Raw genomic sequence first — 24,720 nt, forward strand, 5'->3', positions numbered from 1 at the left:
GTTTTCATTTCCACTGCGCAATTGACACCAAACAATTTATTCGCCCGAGTAGGGTCCTTCATTGATTTCCACAGTATTGTTTTGGTTTAGCAAACGATTTATTCGCTTCTGATCTCTGAACCGAAACGTAACGATAGCACGTAACTTGTTTGGGACAGATTTTGTGTATATTGAGTTCCTTTCAGCCCCGAGGCGAGAAGTTGGGAGGAAATTAGCATAACCATGGACGGCTAGTTGAATTTGCATGTAGAGCAGAATTTCTTTTAACCCTCTCTTTGTTGACCACGAGACTTGACTTGCAGAGCGTTTTTTATTTAGCAGTTTGTTTATTGAATGGTTTTGGTACCATATGTACCTATTTACTGGCGTTTTGAAAGAATTGAAATCTTCGTCTCTTGAAAAGGGGATTGTATATTATGTATTTATCTATATCGAGTACCTACAGGTTCTACAAATTATTTACAATGGTCATTATTTTTAGAATACAGTCCTTCAATATAAAGAAGTAAAAATATGGTATACGTTTCATACAAAGAAAGAAACGACAATAAAAACGCTAGCACTCCACTAAATGATTATTCAAAAGCCTCAAACGACACACCAACAAAGTTCAGTAGGTAGTATATTCCCATTACTGGAATAAGGCAACGTTTTTTATTCAAACGTTTCAAAATGGCGGCGGGATTGAGCCGTCTCGAGCTATCCGCGCGTCATTGGGGACAACGTGTCGGGAATTCGAGCCATTATGAGTAACCCGTAGTTAATCGTACATGTAGTGTGTGTAATATTGACACGTAAATTGGAGCGTGTTAAAATTTTTGAGTGATGGTAGTCGAGACAGTCAATGAAAAAAAGTGAACAAATTCTTTTAAAATCACTAAAGGCAATTTATCTACGGTCCCACAAGACAATTGATCAATGGCCGTAGAAAAAAAAATAAACAGCAATTTTTCTCCAATACTAAAAACATGTTTTTTTGGGGTCAAATCCAAATCATTACGATCAATACATGAAAAAGATAGTATGACATGTTCGTCTATTGACGTATCTTTAATTTTCTTTTAAAAAGGAAATTGGGGAAGGTCCGCCACTAATGAGGTCACTCGTTATAGGTTGGCTCAAATATTTTTTTCTTTTTGCGCCAGCCAAGTGTTTATATTTGAGATAATTAAGCGTGAGAAATGAAGGCCAATTAGTGGTAGAAAGAAAGATTTTTCAAAGAAAGATTTGATATACGTGTCGCGGTCTTTGCAACATAGATTTTCTTTAATATTGAGTTATTGAGAATTCATAATTCTCGTCATCTATTTCTAAAAAGAATCTTACAGATCTTGAAATAAAGTGACTTTGAATTTAAAGGTCAGGCTATTTATCCATGCAAAAAAGATTCCAATAAAACATTTCTTTGATCAAAATCAATATCAAACTCGCAATACTTTGACGAAAAAAGGTTGCAAAACTTAGTAAGTTTATACGCAAATAAGATTGGAACATTAAAATAATGAAAAGGCTCCTCCAGACCTCCTCTAACTTTAATACATAATACAAATACATTAGAAGAAGTAAAATAAGTTAGTCAAACTCTGTAATAAGGAGACCGGGGACTACAATACAATTTCAACTTTTACAATGCATTGCATCTTTTGTACCGGTTTAAAGAATATATTTTTTCTTTGGTAGTATACACTTTTAGCGTGAGATAGACCTACTTTTAAGGCCCACGGTTTAAGTAGTCTTTGTAATAAGCTACTTCATTTGGCAGCTAACGAACTCTGCTTTATCTTAGTAGAAAATGTTCTAATTGTTGAAGATTACTGAGTATAACCTTTTTGCCTGGCCTATTTAGTAGCTGGCTACACAAAATGGAATACATAGGCAGTATTATTGTATTTGAGGCCGAATGTTGTGTAGACCAATCTGTTGTCATCGGAGCATGAAACACACGTTTTGAATTTATGATCATTGTGCGGTTTTCTGCCTTATGTATTATTATAATGTGAATTGCGATATGAATGCGGATATTTAAATCATGATTTATTTGTAGTATTTGTATAAATTCGAATATGTTCCTACCAATTTTGTGTGGGTGTTTATTTTTGTTTTCAGCTGCTGTGGCTTTCATTGGCCCGTTGATTAAGGGCTATTAAAAACCTCCATTTTATTTCCAAGCAATTCTTCTAGAAGATTCTTCACTGCATACTCTCTTTATACGCTGGAACACCTGAAAACATAGAAACCTCATTGATGTATTTTATGCTTTTCTTTTTCAAATTTCGAATAATGGATACTACTTTCATAGCTACCAGCTTTGTCAACTCTGAATATCTCATAGGCCACAAGGCAGGCTATCCCAAGCAAGCACCATCTCCGCTTTATATTAGCAAGTAAAGTAACAATCACAAGTTTGCCGCTTACACAAGCTAGTAATATTGCAGATATATCGCAAGCACAGATAGGACCTTAGACAGAGTTCCTAACTTTCCTAATAGACTTTTGTACCGACCTAGTGGCGCCAACTATTATAATATGAAATGTTCGTGATAAATCTTAGAGAACTACTAGTGCTGGAACACTTGTGGGTAAATGGGAGCAATTTTAGCGTTTATACTACATACGAGAATATAATATTTTCAAAGGGTCTGTAAAGAATTTATTCAATTGCAATTTACTAAGAATCTTATTGTGCATTAATTATTTCTTACAAAACTTTAGCCAACAGAAAACATTTGCAACCTAACTAGTTTAATTTTCATAAATATCAATTTAACAAAATAATTCTTGAATGGTTTAACAGGAATCAGGCGTTGCTAACTTTCGGCCTAAATGAAGATAAGTAAATATTTATCTAAAGTTAAGGAGCACTCTAACAAATAAGTTTCGGAACACCTGCCCCAATTGGCGAATTAATACAAGTTTGATCTCTTTCTGAGTTCAAGATAACAAGCTTTATTGCGAACAATATCAAGATGTTAACTTTTCGAAAGAATTAAGTTTGTAGGAGGGCGGTTGTTGAAACTTGCGATATGATTTAGAGAATGGTTTTTGATAGTAAACTGTTTTTTTTTGTTTTTGTAGGAATGATACCCGTTCTTTTAGAATTTTATTTTAAAATATTTTTAGAAAGAAAGTACATAATAATAAAATGTCACGAATGAGCATCAAAATTTCAATTTGATGCGTCAAAAAATTCGTCCTCATCGCTGCCGGGTGGCAGTGTACCTAAAAGGCTGGGCTACGCGCTCTTGATTTTCAGAAATACAATTGTACATTGTGTACATTTAAATGCAAAAGTTAACATTGTACAATCAGTTTTTATAGGTATATAATTCTCTTTTGATACAAAATCACATTTTAAAACTGCAAAATTAAACAAAAGACGATTCAGGATGTATCAAAAAATGTGTAATGTACTACACCACGTGTAATGTACTACAAAAGATCGTCGTCCAAGCGGGTCTATAAAAGTATAAGGAACATAGAAAATTGTGATAAATCGAAGCTATTGTGTTGAAGCCCGGCTCTCTTCGCTTGTAAGGCACCTGTCATGAAGATTAAATATTTCCTCTCACAAGCTGGTGGAAACTGTGCCATTATTATTAAAGGGCTTGCTATTAAAAGTTTTACTGAGGTTGGTTATAGATAGGGTGTGAAATATAGGTCTACCAAAAGCAGTTTCCTCAATTGAAAGTAATTTGAACTTTGGTACTTATACTCTAGTTGTCAGATTAACCCAAATTAAAAAGGTAAAAAAATACCTAAAATATGAATGAGTAACAAAATTAGTACAAGAGGTTACAGTAAAGCATTACTATTATAATAATGACGTCTTCAACAAAATAGTCTTAGATAAGGACGAGGTTTTAATATTCTTGTTGCTCAACTCAAATGTTTCTGAATATGTAGCTACACAGAACGGCAGAAATGTTCCATCCTAAAACGTAGACGTTCTCGAGCAAGCAGGAACACAAAATATTATACCAATAGCGTCCTTTGTTCTTTTGTAGTCGCTCTGTCCTGTATCTCAGATGTTTTAAGAATTTCTTTCTTTAAAATCCTTGTTAATCTTCACATAAATCTTTGTGAAATACTGTGATGACGGCGTGTTTAGCTTACTGGGCCACTTTTAATATTGGAAATGTAACAATTGCTTTTTATAAGCACTTTGTTTGTTGATAGATTTTTTATTTCGGGAACGTTTGTTCACGGTTCTGAGTCATACTTTCCTCATAATTGTTCGAAGACGTATTCTACGAAATGTAAATTGAGTTGTTATTAGAACAATGAATGAGAAAAACCCATAACGCTGTATTGACAATATCATAAATTTTACAATAGGTAGGCACCAGAAAACGGTTCCGTAATAAGAAGGATTAATCAGTACGGTAACAAAAAGAGACCACCAGGAAAACATAAACATCACAGAAATTCCGATCCTATTTCGTTTTGCACAAAACTTTTTCATTCAAATGAAATATTATGATCTGGAACCGGGGAAAAATATAAAATGTAGCGGTGGATGGTGGCTTCTCTCGCGACTTTAAGTTAGGAAAACGGGTCACTAAGGCATTCGCTTCTTATGCAGTAGGTTATATTATGCCCCAAAGATAACTTTTATTTTGTATTGAGAATTTTTGGCTGCCAAGAATGTTTACTTTTAACAAGACGTCGGATAGGAAACGTATGAAAGAAGAAGACATGTTGTGCCGATCCCTAATCATACATTGGGATAAGGGCAGGGATCTAATGACGATGATTGAGGATTTCAGCTATGCATTTATTAGCAAATGTGAGAATATGAGATTTACAAGCTAGACTCAAGCATTAGAACTAATCTATTTATTATCTTTCGAAACATTCTGCAGTACAAAAACAGTTCTAAGAACATTTTGGCATAGCTTTCAGGATTATTATGGGGATTTCACTCCTGCCTAAGACAAGATCAGAAATGACGCACCAACCATACCAATCAGCTCTAACACCATATAACACATTTAACACCCAAGATGTGTCTCAACACGGTCATACATCGCCCCACATGTTCCACGACCAAGTCCGAAACCAATTATGTACACAACTTGGCACGCGATATATGAGCGACGGCAATTTATGAATCGCTCGCACGCCTACAATTTATGGGGATAAGACCCTATGCGTTTAATCTGTTCCGTCATAGACTGATGGGGGAAGGATGGGTGTAGAATTATATAACCTGGCGGATAGAATGACAATTAATAGTGTTTCTCATGATACGATAGAAGAGTATGGTAGAAGAAAACATGCTGCGTTGATTCTAAATAAAATTGGGATAGGAGGACAATGATGATGATACGATAAATAATGTAAAAGCCAGTTGTATAGAATCTAACTTGTGTTAAATGCATCGGTTAACCACTAGTCTGACTTCAAAGTAACCAAGTGTGAAGCTGAACTTCCATAAAGATAACGTAGAGTGTATGAGGTTATATAGCTTTATTTTAGATTTTCAAATACTGAGGTGTTAATAATTATCTCAAGCTATTGGTCTATGACCTACTAACTATTTATCTTTTAGCTTTGTTATCTACAAGTAAACTCATTAATTTTAAAACCTGCCAAACAAAGACAGAACGGCCAGTAAAAACTGAAAGAATCCTAGCGCACTCATTATTCAAATGCACGTAACCGCTCAATTTAAATAAATGCTTCATATCATATAGTAGAGAACTTGCATCCAGCAGCAATTACTTACCGCAGCTGGTTTAGTACTAAATTGATATTTGTGTACTCACTAGAGCTGAATGGCTCGCGTTTGGGGGAGAGGTAAACTGACAATTTACCGGGTAATAAACCCCCGGTAAAACGAGGATGGAGGCGCTTTTAAAACCTCAAATAGCTTGTAGTAATTTGCGATTTGTTTGCTTAAAAATTCATAGTGAATGTTAAGTTTAATTAGGTGTCATTTTGGTGTTTATCGGGCAATTAAAGGCTGACTTTGTCATCTATGTACTCCGTTTTCATTAGCTACCCGTCCTGAATTGTTTCTTTTTAACCCCCGACGCAAAAACGACGGGGTGTTATAAGTTTGACGTGTCTGTGTGTGTGTGTGTGTGTGTGTGTGTGTGTGTGTGTGTGTGTATGTGGCATCGTAGCTCCCAAACGGATGATCCGATTGTAATGCGGTTTTTTTTGTTTAAAAGGTATGTCAGTCGGGAGTGTTCTTAGCTATGTTTGGTGGAAATCGGTTCAGGTCTTCAAGGTCATCAGCTCGTTTGCTAGATGTGATAGGAATGTTACACGCTCTGTTTACTTGCAAGTGTATGTGGGATCTGAAATTTGAAACACTAATGTCTTTTGGAACCACTGAGCTGGTCTGCTGTTAGGGCACGAAGGTAGGAGACGTAACCCTGAACTGCCTTTTAGTAAACCCATCGAGTTTGGGCTCGTTGAATTTGTCTTGACGAGTTCTCTTCATGTTTTGATTGACGAGAACCTAATGCTGGAAATGGGATGTGGCGGATGAAACCCTGAAATGCCGAAATGAAACGGATAAACCGATTTATATTTTTGCTGAAAATCTAGAATGTCCAAAGGTTAATCTTTATTGTTTTTCAGTTTGTGCAATTCTCCCAGAGCCAGTTTGTCATGAGGATTGTTAAACAGCTTCCTTTGGCCGAGATCGCATATAGCGACCCCATCTTAAGATAAAATAAATTAAATGAAAGAAGGAAAAATTAAGGAGCTCCTTTAAAAGCATGAAATAAAATTAAATTATAAATTTAAAAACCCCGACCCAAAAGTATGCAATAATTATGACAAAAGGTTAAAACGCTAAACCCTATAAAAGCAAAAATAACTTTTAACACTACGTAAACTAAATTTTGACGTGTCGGGGGACCGCTTTTTACCTTCATAAATACTTACATAAATAAAATAATATTACAACATTCGTTTAAAAAAAAAACGCGTATCTAAAGTAATGAATTAGAGCGGTCCCCCGACACGACAAAATTTAGTTTACGTAGTGTTAAAAGTTATTTTTTGCTTTTTATAGGGTTTAGCGTTTTTAACCTTTTGTCATAATTATTGCATACTTTTTTTGGGTCGGGGGTTTTTTTAAATTTATAATTTAATTTTTCTTTTCTATCTCCAAGCTTTGTAATTGATACTAGATGATTTCCAATCCCTCTCTATTATATTCTTATTTTGTTCCACATCATTTTTTCATCCGTGCCTTTATCGTTTGCTCGAACTAAACAAATACCACGCTCCATACTACAACCAAATGGCGTGACTAGACCGACAAATATTTGCATCTTCATCCACTACGCCATACTTTTAACTTGACACACTGCCTTGTACTCGTAAACTTGTGACCCTGAAGAAAGTGCAAAGCTATTTGCTGTGAAAACATTCGATGGCTTCGCAGAAACACTGGGAAAAGACAATCAACTTCCCGAACGGTAAATGTTCTGCAGTTGAAGTTTTGTTTGATTCTTTAGAAGTGAAACCTCTTTTTGTTGGTTTGTTTGTATGCATTTATATTGCTTACCTAGTTTAATTTCTTGAGAATTTAATTTATAAAATACACCAATCTTTTAAAATGTCTCTTAAGTTCTGTCATAATTTTTATCGGTGTATTCGTGTTTAGGACCAAAAATACGAACTTCCTGCCAGACATCTTTACATCTACGAAACACACACAAGACTTCCTATTTAACCAAAATCTCCCCTTTAAAGAAGCTATTTAGCCCGCTAACAAAATACTTGAACCCTCCAAAACATAGGTATGTACTTACTAAGGTGAGCACGCGTCGCCACGGGAGGTAAATCATTCCTCTTGGCGCTCCATTTACAAATTGCTCAGCTCGATGAGGGCCCGCCAGAAATCGCGGGGCTGTATAAATTTGAATAAATGACGGTTTGAGACTGCAACCGTGTTACACGGTCACTCTGCATTTTTCTTCAAAGAATTTTTGCTACGTAAAAGGGTTTTTTTTTCTTTGGGGGAAATATTGATGACCCTGTTATCTTACTTCGCCCCAAATCTCTCAGATTGGTTAAAACGTTCTGAAAATATTTTTTTGTGTTCAATTTTGGAATTTCAAAAAGGAGGTTTTAAGCAAAAATACTGCAGGTACAACTTGAGAGCTACGCGGTACATGGCCGAATAAACCGAACCGTTTCGTGACTCCTTTCAAAGCTTTTGAATATTCTTACTTTTTAAGCAATAGATTTCCTCGTTCGTATTGTGTCGCAGTACTTTTGTTGTGTTGATTAAAACCCCTCACTGGTTGCGTAAGACCATAACAATAAAAAGACTCACCCCTTTTTGAAAACTCATAAGTTTCGCTAGGCCAAGCTTTGTGTGTGAAAATAGTTCGGAGTGCACTTTCTACTATTTACGCTCTCATAAATTTCTGGAAGCTGCAATAATTTTTTAGTAAGGCAATGAAATATCAATTTTGTTTTTAGGTATAAGTGAGACCTCAGCTATGCAGTTTAGTTTTAATTCTTTTCCAAAAGCGTAACTCAATATTTATAGCATTCATAGAAGTAATCAGTTCAAGAGAACTGGTTAATTGGTTTGCATTAAATGTAGACTGTTTACTACCTCGTAATCGTTCTGCTTAAACTTCAACAAATAGTAACTTATTAGCAGTTAACTTCGCAAACACACCAAAAACTATTTGGAGTTCTCATAAACAGCGTTAACAAGAAAACCGTTGGAAACCGCTAGCAGCCAGGAATTCCGCGCTCCACTCAAACTTATAATGACATTTAGATATCCTTGTCACCGGGGCAGAGGGGGCGGGCGTCACATCACGCGGCCGGGGGGAGGAGGACCTCGTCGAGAAAATTATCGAGGAATATTTCTGGATTCCCGACCATTTGACATGTAATTTACTCGGCTTCGGCACCAAATGATTCAAGGGTGTTATTGTCTGACGATTTAATGTTATTAGAACTTCCTTTTACTCACAGCGAACGGGAATGTCATTACAGACGGTATTTAATTTGAATGTTTCACAGATAAGAGGATTGTCGAATTCTGTGATTTTCCTCGAGTACTTAAATTGTTTTTTTGAATCTTGACAAATGTGAGTGAGTGTGGCTGAGTAAATGATATATTTAAAGGAGACGGAGGTAGTTTACATAGTGAACGTTTAGGCGGGGAATGCGAAGTGTTTGCTCAGTTCTTGAAGTAAATAGCAGCTCAGAGCTTAGTCATTTCGTGGAGACAGTTGAGCGAACTTGCTGTCGTTATTTATCACAGCAATATATTTAGTCACGTACTCCTTGCACACTTTATTTAAATCAGTCAAGTCCTGTGCTTTAGAGAAGAATAAATAAAACAGATTGGTGATCTCTATCACACGATTGGTTTTTGATTGGAAAGCAGCGCGCCTGATCGATTTTCCTTCAATCCAATAAGTGGATAGAGCCAAATAGTTTCCAAACATTTGAATATTAGGAAGGGCCTTTTGAGCTATGCGGGGATTTTTGTGTAACCTTTTGTGTTTTTGTAGGTGGAAAAACTTTTTGATTCACTATTGTGAATACTGTACAAAGGTTAACTTTCAAAAATGCAAACAAGAGTGCAAGATTAAGAAAAGGGTGGAAAGACTGGATTTCAAACACAATATGATACTGGACTGATTTTAATAAATTAGAAGTTATATGAAATCCTTGCCATACCGTGATTTAATCTAATTTTAGATATCTGTAACGAAACAAAAGGTGCCGAACTACATTACTTAACCAACTTAAGTTCATCGAGCGAAGTATTGTTATAATCTCATACACATCGATGTTAACACGGGGACACTCCTTAAAAGCCTCCCTCGCTAGCCCGGGGACATCCTGTTTTGTCATACAGTTTGTGACATGACGTATCACCCTGAATACATAGGGCTGGCTACAACAAAGATTACCTACTGAGCATTTGTTACTGTTTATGTTTTGGGCGCTTTTGGGAGTATGAAGTGCGTTTAGCGTTATTTGGCTGTTATATTTTGGGGTGTTTTGGTTGTGTTTAAAATTAATTAGGGTTCATTCTTTTGCTTTTCCAGTTATTAAAATTATTTACAGCCTAAATGGAGTTTTAAACTTAAACACAGTATGATGATACACATTCAGAAATGAATCGATAGCTTTAATAAAAGATATCGATTGAAAATTATCCAGAAAATATTATATTTTTTATACAAATAAGTACTGATTTTCAAACTAATACATTGTCTCCTTTATCAAATTAAAAAATAATTCCTCTTAATTAATTAAAATTATTATAAACTATTTTAAGCTACCATTTAATGAGGCAACCTATTTTTCTGTGTAACCATAACAGTGATATGTAACGTACTTCTGACATGTGTATTTAACGGTTAACAGTTTAAAAACTCATTAACTATAATGAGGTGTTTGACATTAATACGAGTGTTGAAGCTTTTGGTCACGTCATTCCGTAATATTTGTTTTATAATTATCTTTTGAGTAGTTTTTGTGGCGCTTAAAAGGCAATACGAAGATTTAGATCAATTTTTGAAGTAAGTAAGGCTACAGTAAAAAGTTACAGCCTTTTTTTTACTGTCCCACTGCTGGTCACAGGCCTCCTCTCACACGGAGAAGGTTTGAGCGTTAATCACCACGCTTGCTCAATTTGGGTGTGTGATTTCAGACTATATAGTCCATGTTTCCCCGAGATACAAAATTATAGACATAACAAACTTTTTGTTTAGGTGTATTTCTAATAAAGAAAATGGAAAACCACAAAAGCGAGTGCTAATTCCATTCCTAAAAGGTGTTGAAAAGCAGCATCTGGTAGAAATCGTTTTGCTACGTATAAATTAGGTTCACAATTGACAAACCCGAATCTTGCAGCCCTAAGTCACATTGAGTGAGGAACAGAATTTTACACTGCACAGTACTTACTATAAAGCTGAGTTTGTTAGTAAGTGGGAACGGCTGCGGCCGGAATGACTCACGAGTCAGCTTTAGACCTTTTGCGAGTATCAGTCCTGATGGCAAACGTGTGGCGAGTTCTAAACTTGAACTGCTACAGATTGGTTTCGGATGTGCCACTATCTTTTGTTTTTGTCGCAGGTGCCATGTTGGAAATCGTTATTTGTTCTAAATTCGATTTGAAAATGTTGACTTCTGTTTTCAACCAGTATGTCTTAATAAAAAACAGTTTCAATTCTGATATTCAATAATATACTTACAATAGTCAACGTAATTGTTAGTTTTCTCATATTGTGTAAATTGCTGGAGCATCTTTATAAGGATCCATGTTTATGTATTAGTTTCTCACGACGTGAGGTCATCAGCTGTCTGGCTAGCATAACAATAAGAAATATGAATTTCTCGGAAGTTTAAATCTATCAACTCTTTCCTTTTCTACTAAATATTATTTGATGTTAAGCTATGAGTCAAACGCATGAGTCAAGCTTATACTATTAATCTGCGAACACAATAGTATCTATAAATCACAATTTGCAAAATTATTTATGTACATTCGAAAGTACGTATATGCCCATACGTTGGTTCAATAAGCGCCTATCTTTGACGGTCGATAGATTACATTTGCATATCAAAATGGGTAGAATTTTCATTAAAAACGATCCTTTGAACGCAAAGGTGAGGTGAAGCACGGAAATGGGCTCAGAATAAGAGTAAAACGAGCTGATGCTGGGATCTCATCTTTGTGATATGTACCACGAGGGGTGACGTTGCCTATTCAATTTTGACAGCATATTTTGTTCGGCTGAAATTAGGTTATGGCGTTCCACTGCCTTTGCAGGTGAAGTGGATTATTAGAGTTGTCTTTAGCATATGTATGACTGATGTAGCTCAGATATATGTATAAACAGACTGCTGTGTTCCAACCTTTGGTGGACCTACATTTGGGTAGCTATGTTTACTTTCTTATAAAGAAGAGTGAAGACTATTGCTACTAAGAGAAAAATATATTAACCGAGAGAACTAAGACTCTGAACTCCGTAGAAGACAATGGGAGAATTGTCTTTGTTTTATATTCCAGACAAAATTTTTGCCAACGCCCGATAAAACTAAATAGACTGTGTCCCAGTCTACACAAGGTAAATTTCGCTAATAGGTACGCGTCTAGACAGCTGATATTATTTGTAAACCTGCCTTGAAATATAGGTGTATCGATATTTAGTTATAGGTACTCCCCAAAACTTTATTTAACGAACTTTGTAGTAATAGAAGGTATGTCTGGGAATGTTCTAAATATACACGCCCCAATAATCAAATAATTTGGTTTATTGTAGTCTTAAATGGTAGCAAAACTAAAAATATCTCTAAAAGCACATACCGAAAGATGTAGGTCCTTATTTAACGAAAAAGGCTCATAAACTTTCTATTTTTTTGTATCAAATGAAGACCAATTTTACATGAAAGTGGTAATATAGAAAATTATTTTTGCTAACCTAGAAAGCAAAGTACCTACGTTTCCTTCTTTCAGTACAATGAAGAAATAAATAGACCGTTATATGTTTTATATTGAAAGTCAAATGAATGAATACAATAGGCGCCAGGAAATAATATGGGCTGGTTCATGCGTTGCGTTTGAGCATTTGTGTGAGTAATGCCAATGGCCGCTGTGCCAATTCAAATTGTATTAGAGTATTGAAATGCGAAGTAGTATTAGTATTTAAAAAACAATGTAAATAGGTTTTTAACTCCGTTTTTGCATAGTTTAGGATAAACAATGTGTAGTTTTGAATAGTTCCGTCTGATTAAAAACCTGGTATATTTCTACCTACTTTATCCTCTTCACGGCATTGGTCTTCCATTTATTAAGGAGTCTATCTTCAGTGAAACACTTAGCTACGAAGAGAACTAATGTAGGTTTTATTTAAATTCAGCCAGTTTATTGTTCTGTCTATTCATAAGTTAGCTCCTTGTGGCAGATAACGTGAGGAATTAACAAAAGTCTTCTATCTTACAGAACCCAAGATTTATTCGGCAATGTTTAGTCGAAAGATATGAAGCCAACCAACATAAAACTACATTTAGCTGCAGACAGAAGTTAAGCACTGAAGATAAACGTTCGGGCTGTGTCGTGCGAGCAACGCCATTTTATAAATGGGCCGTGACGCCCTCAGACTTTGCAGGAGTTAGAAATGAAGACATCGTCGCGTCGTCGCATGCTTATTTAAGTAAATGTAGAACTACATTTCCTTTAGGCGTCGGTCGGGACACGGAGAGCGGTCTGGGTAATTAGGTTGCCTGCGTGTAGATTGATATTGTAATTGACTTGCCAAGTTATAGTGTATATGCCACTTAGCTAGGCCACTGGGCCAACTTAGTTACGCTATGATAGTGCCTCTATATTGAAACCATTTTGGTAACGAATATGAAAAAAAAAAACATTGATAAAGCGAAATGCGAATTCGATTGAGTGAACCCTGAACGGTATAAAAAGCTTTTTGTCACAATCAATTTAATATTTACTGCATACCATGCGTGACACTCAAAAATGCTTTTATATTCCAAACGAATTCTCCTAGAAAACTGGGTCAACCATCCAGCCTATACGTTTTAAAAACCTACTGCCGTTTACAAAGCTCGTTTCACTAGTAGTTACGTTAAAAGCTACAGAATACTCTGGCTAAACGCATCTGCATTGTTCCATCACACTCGTCCCGTGAATCAATTCCGGAGCACGCGGCGTTCGGCCTTCCCCGAATGACAGCGACACGAATGCGGTCGCTGTAAATGTTCGCGTTTGGCGGGAAATGTGAAAGCGCGGGACCAACCGGCAGCTGATGTCAGGCCGCCATTTTGTTTCCTATGCGGTTTGGCCCGCGAATATTTTTGACGCGTACGTTTAAATGGAACGTGAAACGGCGTGTTATTGAGTTAATTTATTTGTATGGAATTGTATGGCCTTTAACTGAATGACGATCGGAATTTTGTGTTTGACGAGGCTTTATTCGAATGTCCAAAACTAATTTGAGCACGGAATTTTTAATACCTAGTTTGATTTCGTTTACGAGTTTTGAGAAATATTACCTAACATACTTTGATATGTACGTAAATACGTTCAAACATAAAACAAAGTTTATAAGTTACATAAGTTAAATAAATAAAATTTATATAGGTACTACAAATTAATCACTCACACTCACGCTCTTTCTATTCCTAAAAAGTCCTAATACGTATATCCTAACTCCCACTCAGTATAGCTGACTAATAAAGGTCCTTCGGTTAAATATGTTAGTCGGAGGTGCGAGACTCGCCCACGCAATTCCCGTCACAAGCTCACCGAAGCCTGGCAGGATAGGTGGGCCATTTCGGCAATCCATCACATCAATCTCCGCCAAATTGGCAAATTACTCGTGGAAATCGGATTGCAGAACAAATAACGGGAAACTATGAGCCTAAAAGGAAAATAATTGTATTGATAAAAGCGACCAAATGCTTTCTGTATGTACGGCGTACGCTATCAGGATGGAGTAGAAAAATCTGCGTACAAAATAACTCCTTTCTGATTTTTCGTATAGGTACAATTATTGTAATAGATACAAAAAATGTGTTCGTCGTACACTTTCTGCAGAGTTTACCCGTAATCATTAGACGTGAACCTAATTTCCATGCAAAAGTACCTATACTGTCGCTATTACAACCAAAATAACGGAACAGATTTTCTACCCAAAAACTTTGAAATCCACTGGTTCTAAATAGATAGATTTGTTCAAATCGTATTTGTGTTAAGTGGTTTATTTAACAACTAATTGGTATCGTCGGATTAGCCGAAGCGCTAGTCCGCAAAGCTCTTTCTATCGGATAACTATTGTATCGTTCAATTCAGTAGAAAATAATTCAGTTGTTATACGGAGTCAGATCGCGTCGCCTCTCATTTTCGTATTTTCCGTTGGTACTGTAAATTGGGTCAATCTTTGCAACTGGGCTAATTGGGAATTCAGTGAAAACTGTATTGATACTCTTTCAATTGTGTCTACAAGAACGAACGACGAAAACAATAAGTATTCAATCAGAGTTATGCATTTATGTACCTCTTGAACATTAACGATGAAAAAATACCTACCTATCATTTTTTTTACTCTTGTACCCTAAGTCTGGTGATTTGCAGGTTTTAACACAATACCAGCCAGCAATGTCATCTTCGAAATTTAAGACTGAATTCGTCTTTTCGTTTACAAAGGGTAAGAAATCGAAACGGTGCTAATGGTGTATGTGGATTGTGATTATTAAGTGGGAATTTTATTGTATATATTTGCATTTTATACATACTTATAAATATGTACTTGTATACAAGTACTCTTTGAGTGAGATACTCTTTTATACAAGTACCATTTTTCATCATAAATTTTTCACCACAAACCGACAACTGTATCACTTCGTCAAAGCTCCAAACTTTAATACCTACTAAAAATAATGAATTTCAAAACGTTTACTCGGAAACGAACAGCCTATCGTCATAATAGTAGCTAGTGCGTTTTTTTCGAGTGCAAATAAAACAATTTATCAGAGAGTATATTTGCCAATCGTGAAACTATTGCTTCATATTGGTTATGTCAATGTTTGCGCAATGAATTTTCGCTGTGCAAAGGTTGTCACTATTCGCATATTTGAACCCCGTTTGTCAGTGAATACTTAGTATAGTTAATTTCAGATTTTCGGTGCTACAGAACTGGATTTTAGTGAGGAAAATGCTGACTGTAGTTTTTAAGTTCTGGAAAGTTTTTAATTAGGTATTCATGAAGTCTCTCTTGAGCATACAATGTATTGGTATTGTTAAATCTTCGTGATTCTTACGAGTATGTTTCACTCTCTAATCTCAGTATTCCAGCCCAGAGTAAGTTATTGTATAGCTAATATTATAGCCAGCTTAATGGTTCATAAAATTAGCCATACTCGTGTAAACGGTTAACACGCAACATAGCAGTTATTTACGCTTTTACTAAGTTAGCTGTCTGCGCGCGATGTTGACGTTCTGAAGTCGGGTCGTGAGAAACCTCTTCGTAAATATTGTAAAATGAAAAATGTTCTTAGGTATTTCAAGACATGTTACTCTAATAATTGTATACAAATTGGTGAACTTTGCCTTTTCGATTATCTTTAAAATTCTGTTGTAATTTGCCGACAGCAAATTATTAAGCCCTAAATTAATGACCCTATAGTAGTCTATGCCTTGGTTTTACTTACCACTAGTAAAGTCACGTAGGATTTTTATACAAAATATAACAACTCGAATGAAAATCATGAAATTAAGTTTCTGATACAAGAACAATTCTTAAAGTATGTTTCAGGATTGCGAAGATAAAAATCGATGTACGTGAAGGCAAAGGCCGAATGTTTGCGACGTATCTTAATAAGGATTCTTTCAAGTTTTTCATCAAGCGGCCTTATCGGTGGCGGTTCTCCTAATTACTTGTTTTTTTTTCTTTTCGTTTTCCCGTAGGTTGTGGTTTGGCTGCCTGCTACCCTTAACTTGTTCGATATTTTGAAATGGCTGGACTTTTTGTAGAACAATGATTAGTAACTTTTTTGTAATTTTTCAGCGCCGTGATAAAGGTGTGAGGTTAGCGACTAATTAGGACTAATTACTTGTAGATATTCTAAATGGAATGTCAAAAATTCTACTGAAAAGAGATCTAATTATTTTTTCTTCAGGGATTTTAATGTGTCCATATAAAACAAGAGGATTGAGATTCTTTACTGTTCTGTGTTTACAATAACAAAATCTATTTAATTTTCACTAAAGAATGTATTGCTATTGACTTAATTGTTTTAAAACATTATGTGGGCATGTGAAGTTGAAAAAAAAAAAACAATAGAATAACAATATAGTGTTTCACTTGTCCTATGAAATAACAATAACTTTTATTCATTAAAAATCACTTCACATATCCATTGGAACAGTTTCACCGACACAATTTATTTTCACGATACGGTTATCCACATATCACGGTCCATTTGTCGCGTTTGCTTGTTGCACATAAAGCATTGAGCACAACCACTTATCTATGGGAACATTTTATACTCTATTTCAACTGAGCCTGAGTCTATTGAATCATTTGTTGATGCCCAGTAAATGTTATTGGCAGGCTAGACTTTGCTGTTCCTAATTTATTATTTACAAAAAAAAAACATTCATAATTTTAAAGCCCATTGTTTCCAAATCTGACGATAGATGGTCACTCAAAATATCTGTTTGCAATTATATTTGATCATGGCCTCAAAAGTCGACAAGCTCTTTTCCTGCATAATTATTTAACCACTAATTATGATGTGACACAATTGGAGCAATTAATGTAAATAATTTGTAAGGATGATTCCATGATTTCATCGCCAATCGCATCAGGCATTGGCATAATGGCCAGTCTCCCATCAAAATAAGGCGTTGACCAAATATAAATGCATAGTCAAGTTCGTGTAGTTGCAAAGTGCAGGCAATATTGGCAGAAGGGGGCTTCAAATGCAATTATGAAGCAGTGTGTTGTACGCCGCGCCCCAGGGACAATCGCGACGATCCTTCTATAGAACATACCTTTTCATATGCAACCTGTTTGTAATAAAACCTTATGAAACACGTTCTGCAATGTGTTCTAGCTTTGAACGGCAACTTTTATGAGTTTTAAATTTCGAATACGTATTGGGTGTTGGCCAGAAAGTTGGACTTTAAATCGGGGATTTTAGAACCTGTTTGTACTCTAGGTTGTCTTTGGTTTACGTATAAAGTTTTTATAGGTACAGGAAAAAATCTGTGGGATATCTTTATTACTTCGATAACTTTATTCCTTGGAGAATTGAACCCTGAGCCTCTATTTCCGCAGCTCTCTTAGCTAGCAGACAGTAACCAGACGTTTATTTCCCATGGGGACAATAAACACAGTGGGAGTGTAACGCACCCGGTTGAGTCATGCTGTTATGTGTTGCAGTATGGCAGTGCATTTCTATAAGTATAGTGGGTGAAGCATAGAATATTTTTTATTAGGATACCTACTATATAACAGAAACGACGGGCCAAAGCCATGGGCAGGGTAATGTTTTACTTATATGGAAAACTTACTTAGGGGTAAATAAGCGATAGGTAAGTATCTACATATATTTGTGTCTAACTAGATATCATATGGACTAGTTATTTCATCAACATTGATTCAGCAGTTTGTGTAGATGACAAACACCTACAAGTAAAGAGCGCAAGGACGTAAAATTAAAAAGTTGTACTAATACCACTCACTGTTATGTAAACAGATAGATAATACATAGGTACATTTTACAAGAACATTAACTGAAGATACTAAATGGCTCCAGAAAAAATATGGAAACAGTTACATTTTTTATATGTAAGTAAGCAAATAAAACAAGTTCAAAGGAAAATGAAATTGAGCGGTACATTAAATACTCTACGAAGTTAGAGTACCTAATAAGAATAATCCAAATTATATCAATGTCTACCTTAAGCCTGTTACTAGGACAACATGACCTCCGATAGATGAATTCTAGGAAAACGTAATAACGTTTATTGAAACGATTGTTGAAGAGATTTTTGTAGGGAACTACGGTGCGTGGGGTGCGAGATTAAAGCTGTTTAGCGATGAAATGTATGTATAAGTTACTAATTGCTGCTAATACTAGCCTCTAAAAGCGGTTTTACCTGCATCATTCGGATTAAATGTAACCTATAGCTTTCCTTCACAAATGGCCTATCCAGCACTGAAGAAGAGTACTTTAGTACCTACCTTACCTATGAACAAAGTCAAAAGTTTCATTTTTTTTAATCACGATATTTGGTATTGTCTGAAGGGTATTATCACTAAACTATCTATCTATGTTCCTACCATATATTTTATATCATAATAAAATAAATTTAGTTTTAAACTGTAAAAGCATGTAGATTTGTAAACACTAAAGATTTTAGATTGGCAAGGTTTTCGATATTTCAGTGTTTTGCTGAACTACTACAGTAAAACAAAAGCAGTGCCTTCATCCCTAGCATATTAAAATCGGAAGCTAATATAGATACCTGTATTCAATAGGTACACACTTGAAGTGTAGGTACTCCGCTGACAATGGGGCACTTGTCCGTTGGGACAGCGGGAGATGCAGAATTCCAATTAGTGCCAAACTTGTAGAAACCACTTTGGACATAAATTAGTAAGCTAAAAGTGGATACTATGTAGTGGAGGGAAAGTTTTAACTTGAGCCGAAATCAACGACTTTTACTACTTACAGAGTGTAGTGTAGCTCGCTCCATGGAGACCCGTTTAGACGCACCGGGTAAGTGGTCTAGTTCGTGCTAGTAAAGTAAGTTTAAAATTATACCTAAGTACATATTTACATAATATGGCTGGTCTTGCAATACATTATTTTAATGACACTGGCCTGTATTTATCTATCAACATACATATTTAAATTTTTGATAACACTTTCAAAAAACAATTAAATAGAAACATAACTAGGTTGCCCTATATTTCTGTTGAAGCCGTATCTCTTTTAATAGGAGACTTTCCTTGACATGATATTTATAGCATTTGACCCAATCAACAAGGACATTAAACACCTACCCAACTTCATACATACATCCTACTAATATTATAAACGCGAAAGTTTGTATGTATGGATGTTTGTTACTCTTTCACGCAAAAACTTCTGAATGGATTTTAATGAAACTTAACAATAATACCTATAGCTTATACATCAGAATAACACATAGGCTACAATTTGTAAACATATTGTTCGAAATACTAAACCTGCGCAGACGAAGTCGCGGGCACCAGCTAGTAATATATAACTACATTATTTATACTTAGTAGGTAATAAGTACCTAATCACCTAATCGAAATTTTTCCTTCTTCCCTTTTTTCTGATGAAGAATGTTGAAAAACAAATCACTATTTACAGCTTAGGTATTAAACACTAGGTCCCTACGACAATTTTTTTGACCATTATTTGAATCAGGTCAGAAAAAAATCCAAAAAAACACAAACATAATGAGATCTGCAGAATGAAAATGCACTCTCACTTTGGCATTTTCAAAAATGTTCGTCTTTGTTCTATGGTGGTAAAATTCTATGCATTATATTTTTGTTTGTTGCTCTCTTTTTTCATTTACATTTCCCCGAGCTGTATTTATTCGGGCTGTATTTAAGATTCGTGCTATCACTAAAATCGAAATAAATTAAGTAAATAGGTAGGTACCCTGGAAATGAATAAGAGAAACTTTCTCTCTTCAAGATTAAGATTAATTATTTTACCTAACAACGAAATCCTATTTAGAGTTGCAAAAACATAAGATAATTATTGAACCTCAGTACACTACTTCGAAAGCTCTCGGTAATTATGAAGAAAAATTTAATTCCTGTCTGGTTATGAATTATTTTATTGGAAAATGGATAATACTTGGAGATCTCAAGAACAATCATATTGTGTGAAGTTATTAATCATACAAGTTTTCATTATAGTTCTACGGTTTACTACGAAGTGCTACGAGAAAATGCCACAGTCTACTAAATAATAGCTCGTTTCACGCAGTATCTTCACAGTTCACAGAGGCCGTTGACTACAATATCATCCATCCTTTTCTAACAGGCATCTATACTCTTCCGTAAATCGAAATCAAAGCTCGTCGGGATTGAGCGCGGTGAAGTTGTAGCGGTCCCCGCAAGAGAGTGAAGTGAAATGCAAATTGATGTGCGTTCCGAAGACAGTGATCGTCCAATTCTGCTTCGAGTATCTGACATTTTCAATAAATTACAGTAAATGGAAAAAGCAATAATTTCATAAAACTTATCACAATAAATGAGTAAATTTGAGATAAATGTTACCATAAAATTACTTAGATACCATGTGATGGATCTCGCTAAATATTTTTTTGGTTATATTTAGACTAAGCGCGCTGACATTTCACTAGCGTTTTGAACAAGCCGGCCGAAAAATTGTACGCTCTCGTATGTGCGGAACGTACCTGCATATGGCGGACGCTCAGTTTGTGTTTATGTCAATAAGAAACTGATTTTTAACATTTGCGCGGGTGTGGATTAAACAATTTATTAATAATAATGTGCTAGTGGAACCTGTGTATTGTGTGTTTTTTTGTGATAATGGTTTTCGTGGTTGAACATTTGGATAACTCGATATCTTGGTTGTACTTATAAGGGTATGTATTTATTTTATGTTTCTTTCTATATTTGAGGATTTATTGAGATTTACGAGGTTTCGTAAATGTGGTTCAGCCGGGAATGTTGTGATTTTTTATGAGAGCAAACGAATTGTTTATGCCGTAGATGTTAGCAGTTGATGTCTGTAGAGTCAATTGATTCGTCTCTCATAGGTTATCGCCAGATGATAACTTTTGGCGAATTATTACGAAGCTCCGTCGAAGTTCGCTGCAATAAATATTGCACATAAACACTGTAGGGGTACATAATGCTTTTGTACCTTCTGATAAGATATCAAAGTCTCGTTTGCTAGAAATATTTGAATAATTTCAATTTAGTTAGTAAAAGCAATGTCGGTAAAGATAAACTTGTACAAGCTGCATTTGCATTACTATAATCTGCACAACAAAACTGATATTAACAAATCGTAATTTCGAACCAAGTTTACTTGCATATAGACATGCAAACAATTACTTAGCATTGAGGTGGTTAGCAAAATGAATATAAGGTTCATGTAACTTTTATGTTCAATATAATTCTCATTACCACTGACCAAAACAATGTTTACTATATCAATGTATCAGAAGTTTGTACCATAAAGTTTTTATTCAATCATCCAGATCTTGTTCAGAAATGTAAGCAGCACTGGACAGTAAAAAATAAACACCAAGATTTTTTATTTATGAACCAGTATGTCTGTCTTATACAGCATGGAGAACACATTGTGTTTATAATTTGGACACACATGTTTTGATAACTTTATCCCATGAATCATGGGACATCTGCCCCTGTGATTTATGTCCCACATTCTAATTCATAACTAACTGATGACTACATAATTATTTAAAAATAGAACATGATTGGTAATTGAATGGGCCAGTATTATTTTTTTCGTGTATGTGGGTTGGTTGTTTGATGATAGGTCAATAAAAGATCATTAACTAATCTATTAATGTACACATTAGGCAAATTATAGTTGTAGTATCTTGAGAAAAATATAGAAAATACTAACATTACATACATCTTAAGTAGTGACATAAACTCAAAGTTATTTACTGGGAAACAAGTTTTTTTTACCAAAGACAATTCAACAATAGGCTGCGGTTATAGTGCTATGAATTGTCTTGTTAAACCGTAAACACATTCAAATATTTGAAAACATTTAAACAGTACTCTTAAGAGTAAAAAAATAATAATATAAAACTCTATTTTATTCAAATATTTCCTCAACCAACTCATTTGTTAATAAAAATGTTGATAAAACTAATTGCCGCTTGTAAACTAATAATCAATGAATCAAACCAATTACTTAATTATTTTTATTAACTATTGTAATATTTATATTTAACAGCTCAGTCGATAATACTTTGAGGAAGTTTTGTACCTAATTAATGTTGATAGTCGAAATCATAATACTAGTTGACTTTGTATTGCCAACAACTAGGCTATTTGATTACCTAAAATATATTCTACTTGTGGTTTTCCTGTGGTGTCACCCAGAAATTACTTTAATGGAGAAATGGAGACGATAAAATATAGCTACAGCTAACAGAGAAATATTTTTACAAGCTTTTTCCTGATTGGTTCAGCTGTTTCGGAGCCTTTAAGCCCAAACAAACAACCAAAAATGTTTTCCTCTTTATTGTACTAGTTTAGATAGATGGGTACAATGATTCAATGATTCACTAAAATTTCCTATTAAATGGAGATTATGAAAATTAGATATATGAGATTGTTGTGTTACTCGCAAGGGGCATTGATTAGGCCATGTTATCAATAAAAGTAAAGTACACTGCTTTTCAATGTCAGTTCAATGTATATTTTGGTTTGGTTCACTACTTATCTTTAAACATTAGTAAAATTATCAATATGCTGATACCTAAATGAACAGCAAAATTCATCTTTGAAACATGTTATCCAGTTCAGGAGTTGTTTATCAATGTTTAAGTATACATAAAAATGTAACCCGTTTATGTATTTTCACACAAGGATATTGTAAGTAAATAAAGTATCCACCAAGTAAACATTAGCTGTTTAACCACAAACACTTTTAAACGTCAGTTTATGCCTTGTCTAAAAAAATGACAAATTATGACGTTGACATATGGTTCATTTTGCAGCCAAATTTTTTTTAGACAAGTGTAAAACAGTGGTTTAAGTTTTTGTAGTAAGGCCATAGATATCTGGACTTAGTGATAAGGTAGCTTCAATATTTTTAGTATGCTAAAATATTTCATTGATAGCTATTATGTTTTAAAAACAGATCTTTGAAATCTGTGTGTATGGATTTGGTTCACCTTGAGTTAAATTGAAAGTGATAGCTGTATGTCAAATAGTTATTTAAAGTATTTATAAAGCTGGAGAGTTAATTTGTTTGCTTGACCATATACCTATCATAGCAATTTTTGATCAGACTACGCTAGGTACCTACTTTTTATCTGAGTGTGCGAATTTCCTTCGACAGGCGAGCGAAACCGCGAGTTAAGGTTGTTAGTAATATTTCAATAAGTTATGCAAAATATTATATTGCTGAATGTGACAGAATACATTTTTTATCACTTCCATTTGCAGTTGTGGTTTTATTGTTGTTTCGCGACAAAGGTATTGTCTTATTGTTCATGCAACTGGTACAACCACGTGTAGCAAAGATGTTTCAACCCACCTCAATTCACGAGGGTATTAAACATTTTGTAGCCTAGTTGCAGCATCGGATTTCTTAATCCAGTATTCTAGAACGATATTCAAACGTAGATCTCGCAGTAAGGATTTCGTTTTCACCCGACTGGCCTAGAAAGAGGATAATGTTTCAACCGAGTTCCCAAAAAGGAGGTGCTCAATTCAGATGTTTGTATTTTTTTTCTTATTTTATGTCTCAGTATTAATATTGTTCTACAAGCCTACGTTAGTATCAAGTTTAAGTATATTATCAGTACACTCGTTACCCAAACCCTTGCTTAGCCCTACGTCCGACGAGATTTATCTTATCTTTCCCGTAATCAAATCAGCCGGTGTCGTTGTCCTCATCTCAAGTTATCGTGTTTGCACATACGACGCTATGTGCCAGACTAGAGTAATAATGCGTAATAAGCAACCTTGAGCGTAAAGTAACGTATCCATGGCGAGACAGACGGTGTTTTTCTTCTGTACTTGCTTGATACTTGAGAGTTACATCATATCCCTTTTAAATATTAGAGTAGGTGTTCCTGATAAGTTCTTCCCCAAAACTGCGAAAAAATTATCTGTTTAATTAGTTGTTTAAAAACATGTTGTGTAATAAACACTCGCGAATTTGGATAGAACCTACACAAGTTACTTTAGTACTTATGCCGTGGTATGGGTTTCCTAGTGCCCATTTGAATTCCTGATCAGCCACATTAGGCAGGTGCTCTAATGCTTTTAATTGAGCTTGTTACACGAACGCTTGTAAATACACTATACAACAATAGTACGTTCAGACAATCAATTTTACATTCTGCTACCACGAAGTTGTCCAAAAATAACACGAACTGCAACACATTGCATTCAATTAAATCTTTTATTAGCGCACTAGTTCATGTTCATCAATTTTACACGAACATGCCATGTC

General features: G+C 35.0%; 1 protein-coding gene across 5 annotated transcripts in view; it reads left to right on the plus strand.

Moving 5' to 3' along the window:
- Positions 1 to 20,905: 20,905 nt before the first annotated feature.
- LOC110371991 (tyrosine-protein phosphatase Lar) overlaps positions 20,906 to 24,720 on the plus strand; it is a 361,770-nt gene continuing 357,955 nt past the window's right edge. For 3 of the 5 annotated variants that reach the window (XM_064036782.1, XM_064036783.1, XM_064036781.1), the window contains exon 1: positions 20,907 to 21,133. The gene's annotated coding sequence lies outside the window, so the exon portion shown is untranslated. Of the gene's footprint in view, positions 21,134 to 24,720 lie in introns of all 5 variants that reach the window. The other 2 variants (XM_064036779.1, XM_064036780.1) reach the window with 1 other exon arrangement.

This window comes from Helicoverpa armigera, chromosome 11 (genome assembly GCF_030705265.1).
Source record: "Helicoverpa armigera isolate CAAS_96S chromosome 11, ASM3070526v1, whole genome shotgun sequence".
Lineage (NCBI taxonomy): Eukaryota > Metazoa > Arthropoda > Insecta > Lepidoptera > Noctuidae > Helicoverpa > Helicoverpa armigera.